Here is a 6,672-nt window from a genome sequence, read left to right as displayed (position 1 = left end):
GTGTGTGTGTGTGTGTGTGTGTGTGTGTGTGTGTGTGTGTGTGTGTGTGTGTGTGTGTGTGTGTGTGTGTGTGTGTGTGTGTGTGTGTGTGTGTGTGTGTGTGTGTGTGTGTGTGTGTGTGTGTGTGTGTGTGTGTGTGTGTGTGTGTGTGTGTGTGTGTGTACCAATGTTTGTGTTGCTTCACAGTCCCTGCTGTTCCATAAGGTGTTTTTTAAATCTTTTATTTTTCTAATTTTACTGCTTGCGTCAGTTACTTGATGTGGAATAGAGTTCCATGTAGTCATGGCTCTATGTAGTACTGTGGAGTAGAGTTCCATGTAGTCATGGCTCTATGTACTACTGTGTGCCTCCCATAGTCTGTTTTGGACTTTGGGACTGTGAAGAGACCTCTTGTGGCATGTCTTGTGGGGTATGCATGGGTGTCCGAGCTGTGTGCCAGTAGTTTAGACAGACAGCTCAGTGCATTCAATATGTCAATACCTCTCATAAATAAAAGTAGTGATGAAGTCAATCTCTCCTCCACTTTCAGCCAGTAGAGATTGACATACATATTATTAATATTAGCTCTCTGTGTACAGCCAAGGGCCAGCCGTGCTGCCCTGTTCTGAGCCAATTGCAATTTTCCTAAGTCCTTTTTTGTGGCACCTGACCACACAACTGAACAGTAGTCAAGGTGCGACAAAACTAGGGCATGTAGGACCTGATTTTTTGATAATGTTGTTAAGAAGGCAAAGCATTGCTTAATTATAGACAGACTTCTCCCCATCTTAGCTACTACTGCATCACTATGACAGTTTACAATCTAGGGTTACTCAAAGCAGTTTAATCATCTCAACTTGCTCAATTTCCACATTATTTACTACAAGATTTAGTTGAGTTTTAGGGTTTAGTGAGTGTTTTGTTACAAATACAAAGAAATATTTGGTGCTAACTTATTCCTTGCCACCCACCCACTCTGAAACTAACTGCAGCTCTTTGTTGAGTGTTGCAGTCATTTCAGTCATGATAGTAGCTGATATGTATAGTGTTGAGTCATCCACATACATAGACACTCTGGCTTTACTCAAAGTCAGTGGCATGTTGTTAGTAAAAATTGAAAAAAGCAAGGGGCCTAAACAGCTACCCTGGGGAATTCCTGATTCTAACTGGATTATATTTGAGAGGCTTCCATTAAAGTACACCCTCTGTGTTCTGTTAGACAAGTAACTCTTTAACTCTTTATCCACATTATAGCAGGGGATTTTCCAGCAGCAGCCTATGATCGATAATGTTAAAAGTCAAACAAGACAGCCCACACAATCATTTGATCTCTCAGCCAATCATCAGTAATTTGTGTAAGTACTGTGCTTGTTGAGTGTCCTTCCCTGTAAGCATGCTGAAATTCTGTTGTCAATTTGTTTACCGTGACATAGCATTGTATCTGGTAAAACACAATTTTTTCCAGAAGTTTACTAAGGGTTGGTAACAGGCTGATTGGTCAGCTATTTGAGCCAGTAAAGGGGACTTTACTATTCTTGGGTAGCGAAACTACTTTAGCTTCCCTCCAGGCCTGAGGGCACACACTCTCTAGTAGGCTTAAATTGAAGATGTGGCAAATAGCAGTGGCAATATAGTCTGCTATTATCCTCAGTAATTTTCCATCCAGATTGTCAGACCCTGGTGGCTTGTCATTGTTGATAGACAACTATTTTTTCACCTCTTCCCCACTGACTTTATAGAATTCAAAAGTACAATTCTTGTCTTTCATAATTTGGTCCGATATAGTTGGATGTGTAGTGTCAGCGTTTGTTGCTGGCATGTCATCCCTAAGTTTGCTTATCTTGCCAATGAAAAAGTCATTAAAGTAGTTTGCAATATCAGTGGGCTTTGTGATGAATGAGCCATCTGATTCAATGAATGAAGGAGCCAAGTTTTTTCCCCAAAATGTAATTTAAGGTGCTCCAAAGCTTTTTGCGATCATTCTTTGTATAATTTATCTTTGTTTCATAGTGCAGTTTCTTTTTCCTTTTCTTTAGTTTAGTCACATGATTTATTAATTTGCAGTACATTTGCCAATTAGTTGGGCTGCCAGACTTAATTGCCATACCTTTTGCCTCATCCCTCTCAACCATACAATTTTTCAACCCCTCATCAATTCAATGGGATTTAACAGTTTTTACAGTCATTTTCTTAATCGGTACGTGCTTATTAGTAACTGGAATAAGTAGTTTCATAAATGCGTCAAGTGCCGTGTCTGGTTGCTGGAAGTTATTCTTGAAAAGGGAGAAGCTAACAAATTAGCAACGACATTCTCTTTGATAACACCTGCTGCAAACTAACTGTCAACTAAAACTAGCTAACTAGACTGTGGGAAAACTACTGCTCGCTATTGCACATTGACCTGTTGGCCTTCAAGAAGGTAGAAGTTTCCATACCTTATTGTAAAAACAGTCCCACCCATTAAGTCAAAATGTGATTGGTTGATTCCATTGTCCCTCCAAAATGTTGTTGCCCGAATTAAGTTGAATGGCAGATGCCTTTATCTAGCTTCTGATCGCCAATGGGTGACTTAGCTAGCTAGATCTTTCTCCTAAGAGACAAACAATGAAAAATCTCTTCAGTGTTAACCCGTTCCTTTCCAACCAAAACTGAAGAGATTAAATCAGAAAACCTAGGCAAATAATAATTTCATTATCATTATTATTATTATATTATTATAATCATTATTTTATAAATCCCTTCTCTGAAAGTGTAGAAGGTCCAGTGTTCACCACTGTGTTTGTATTAGTAATAATTTGAAGAGTGGCTCTATTTTCCCTCAGCATGTATTTTTTCACTATTCTGAATGTCTAAAGAATCCATTTGTTATTCTGAAAAATAATCACAGAAATACTGGTAATTTTGAACTGGTATTACGGTGGTGATTTGACAAAATGACAGTACAATCATGGTCTTGAAATGGACTTGCATTTTTCTGGTCTCAGTTTTGACTCGGTCTCGGCCCTCCTCCGGTCAGAAAGTCAAGGACCCAGTAGCATAGGGAGGTCTGCACATGCTCTGAGGGTGTGGATAGGGATGCAGTCTGGGCCGGCAGCCTTGGGAGGGTCAACACATTTGAATGACTTACACACGCCCTCCATGGAGACCGTAAGTACGTAGCCCTTGTTGTCCTCAGGGGCTCTCCTCGTCCACTCAAAGTCGTCATTGTGCTCGAAGCGTGAGAAAAAAAGTGTTTTTCTCCTCCGGTAGGGTGGCGTTGGTGTCCACGACGTGGCTGGCTTTCTTTTTGTAATCTGTGATCATTAGGAGCCCCTGCCACATATACCTAGTGTCCCACCCGCTGAATTGCTCCTCCACTTTGTCCCTATAGTTGTTTTTCGCCATCTTGATCGATCTGCAGAGGTACTGTTTAACCATACTATTGTCCCTGGTCACCTTGCCATGTTTATAAGCAGCATCTCTCTCCTTTAGCTTCCTTGCAAGGCTGCCATTGTCTAGGTTGAGCAATGACTAGAATACAGTATATGCATACACTATCGTTCAAAAGTTTGGGGTCACATAGAAATTCCCTTGTTTTTGAAAGTAAAGCTCATTTTTGTCCATCAATATAGCATCAAATTGATCAGAAATACATCATAGACATTGTTAATGTTGTAAATGACTATTGTAGCTGGAAACTGAAGATTTTTGATGAAATATCTTCGTAGGTGTACAGAGGCCCATTATCAGCAACCATCACTGTTCCAATGGCACGTTGTGTTAGCTAATCCAAGTTTATCATTTTAAAAGGCTAATTGATCATTAGGAAACCCGTTTGCAATTATGTTAGCACGGCTGAAAACTTTTGTTTTGATTAAAGAAGCAATAAAACTGGCCTTCTTTAGACTAGTTGAGTATCTGTAGCATCAGCAATTGTGGGTTCAATTACAGGCTCAAAATGTCCAGAAACAAATAACTTTCTTCTGAAACTCGTCAGTCTATTCTTGTTCTTGTTGAGAAATTAAGGCTATTACATGCGAGAAATTGCCAAGAAACTGAAGATCTCGTACAACGCTGTGTTCTACTCCCTTCACAGAACAGCGCAAACTGTCTCTAACCAGAATAGAAAGAGAAGTGGGAGGCTCCGGTGCACAACTGAACAAGAGGACAAGTACATTAGAGTCATTTGAGTGTCTAGTTTGAGAAACAGACGCCTCACAAGTCCTCAACTGGCAGTTTCGTTAAATAGTACCTGCAAAACACCAGTCTCAAAGTCAACAGAGAAGAGGCGACTCCGTGATGCTGGCCTTCTTGAATTAGCTGACACAACATGCCATTGGAACACAGGAGTGAAGGTTGCAGACAATGGGCCTCTGTACACCTATGTAGATATTCCTTTTTTTATCTGCCATTTTCAGCTACAATAGTTATTTACAAAATTAACAATGTCTACACTGTTTTCTGATCAATTTGATGTTATTTTAATGGACAAAAAATGTGCTTTTCTTTCAAAAACAAGGACATTTCTACGTGACCACAAACTTTTGAAAGGTAGTGTATAAAGTGGATAAAACAGTATGTAAACATTGTTAAAGTGACCAGTGTACAATGTCTCTATACTGTACATGGGGCAGCAGAACCTAAGATACAGGGTGGAGTACCGGGTGTTAGCCGGCTAGTAACAGTGATTCAGGTTAAGGGCAGGGTACCGGGCAGTGGCCGGCTAGTGATGTTTGTTCAACAGTCTGATGGCCTGGAGATAGAAGCTGTTTTTCAGTCTCAGTCCTGGCTTTGATGCACCTGTACTGTCTCCGTCTGCTAGATGGTAGCAGGGTGAACAGGGCGTGGCTCAGATGGCTGAGATCCTTGATGATCTTCTTGTCCTTCCTATGACACTGGGTGCTGTGGATGTCCTGGAGGGCAGACAATGTGACCCCAGTGATGCGTTGGGCTGGCTGCACCACCCTCTGAAGAGCCATGTGGTTTCGGCACTGGAGAGAGAAGCTCTCCAGCCATTTCTGATCCTTTCCTTCACAGCAACTCCACTCAACCACCAGTCATGGTCATGGAGCTTAGGGCATGAATAATACAGGAGTAGATAGTGTATATAGATGCACTGGGGCTTTAGTGGGCAGATAGTCTAGATTAAACACTGCACTCTAATCCACCAATCTGAACACATCTTACCCCGTTCTTCTCACATTACATACGTAGAATGTATGCACACATGACTGTAAGTCGCTTTGGATAAAAGCGTCTGCTAAATGGCATATTATTATTATTATTATTATATTATTATTACATGATGATAACATTTGAGAGCCCCAGTGTCAACTAAATAAGCTACAATAAACATATTCAAACAATTATCAAACAAAACTATAATTGAAATCATTCAAAATGATTAAAAAGTCTAAAACAAAATGATGAGTTACTGCAATTAGGTCCTCATTTCAAATTAAGACAGGGTTATAGCATCATGCACATTATATTACTATATTTGGTCATTGAGATTTATATGATCTAATTATAATTATAATCATTCAATGAGGGAATGAAAATGTTGAGGAGCTCACTCAGAATGACAGTGAAGGAGAGGAAATGACTTATATCTATCCGGAGTGGCATTACTGTGGTGCACAATTAAAAACCTAACAAATCACTCCTTCTCCCTCAATCTCTCTGTCGTTCTCCCTATCTGTTGTGTCAATTTGTAGCGAAGATTGTTAGCTATACCGACAAGGCCTGTAATTGCTAACAGGATCAATATCATACTGTGTGCCTATAGCTGCCCCGTATACAGACTCCTACAGTCCAATTGACTCACTGGGTAAGGCTGAAAACAGAAAAGTAGTGAGATGTTTGTATGACACACTTTGACCTCTAAGATTAAACACCTGCTAACAAAATGTCATATATTTTGAATTTATATGTGTATGTTTGTTTGTCTCCCGATCTTGACAAGACAACTTTTGTTATGTAATAATCATGAGAAAATGATAGATGCACTGGAGCTTCCACTCAGGAAGTCCAGAGGACATATGAATGAAACAATTATTCACACTTTATGATCACAAGTTGTTTTGAGTTGTTTTTGTTGAGATCAAAAGATCATTTTCTCATGATTATTACATGACACAAGTTGCTTTGTCAAGACCATGAGATAAACCATCTTCGATGTCAAAGTGTGTCCTACAAACATTCAAACACACAAACATTTTGCCTTTTGTTAGGTTGAGTTTAACATTAGATATTCAAAGTTTGTCTTTAAAAGTGACAATGGGTCATGTCAGATAGATTTTGGGGGACATTTAATCCATGTTCTGGGGCCAGGACTAAAATAGCTAAAGACTATTACTAACATCCACTACCGTTGTGCAAAACACTTAACCCCTAAACTGTTCCAGGGGCGCTCCACTGCGGCTGACCCTCTGCCGCGCCCACCATTTTGGTGTGTGTGGTGTGTGTGTGTGTGGTCCCTTATTAATGTCTATGCTATGGCGTGGTCCCGCCGTCCCAGAGGTGTTGGAATAACATACGGGAAGCACTCTTTTCACCCCTCTTCGATCCCGAAATGACTTGTTCTAGCAGGTTAGGATAATTAATGTAGCAGGTTAGGAGACTGAGGTCAAGGTTAGGAAAGGGTTAGGATTAGCAAACATGTTTTCCTAACCTGCTACGAAAATCTAAGTGGCTTGAAAATAGTGTCCCCAT

Source organism: Oncorhynchus gorbuscha, linkage group LG06 (genome assembly GCF_021184085.1).
Source record: "Oncorhynchus gorbuscha isolate QuinsamMale2020 ecotype Even-year linkage group LG06, OgorEven_v1.0, whole genome shotgun sequence".
In the NCBI taxonomy this organism is placed as follows: Eukaryota; Metazoa; Chordata; class Actinopteri; order Salmoniformes; family Salmonidae; genus Oncorhynchus; species Oncorhynchus gorbuscha.
Note: the sequence above shows the minus strand (reverse complement) of the source record.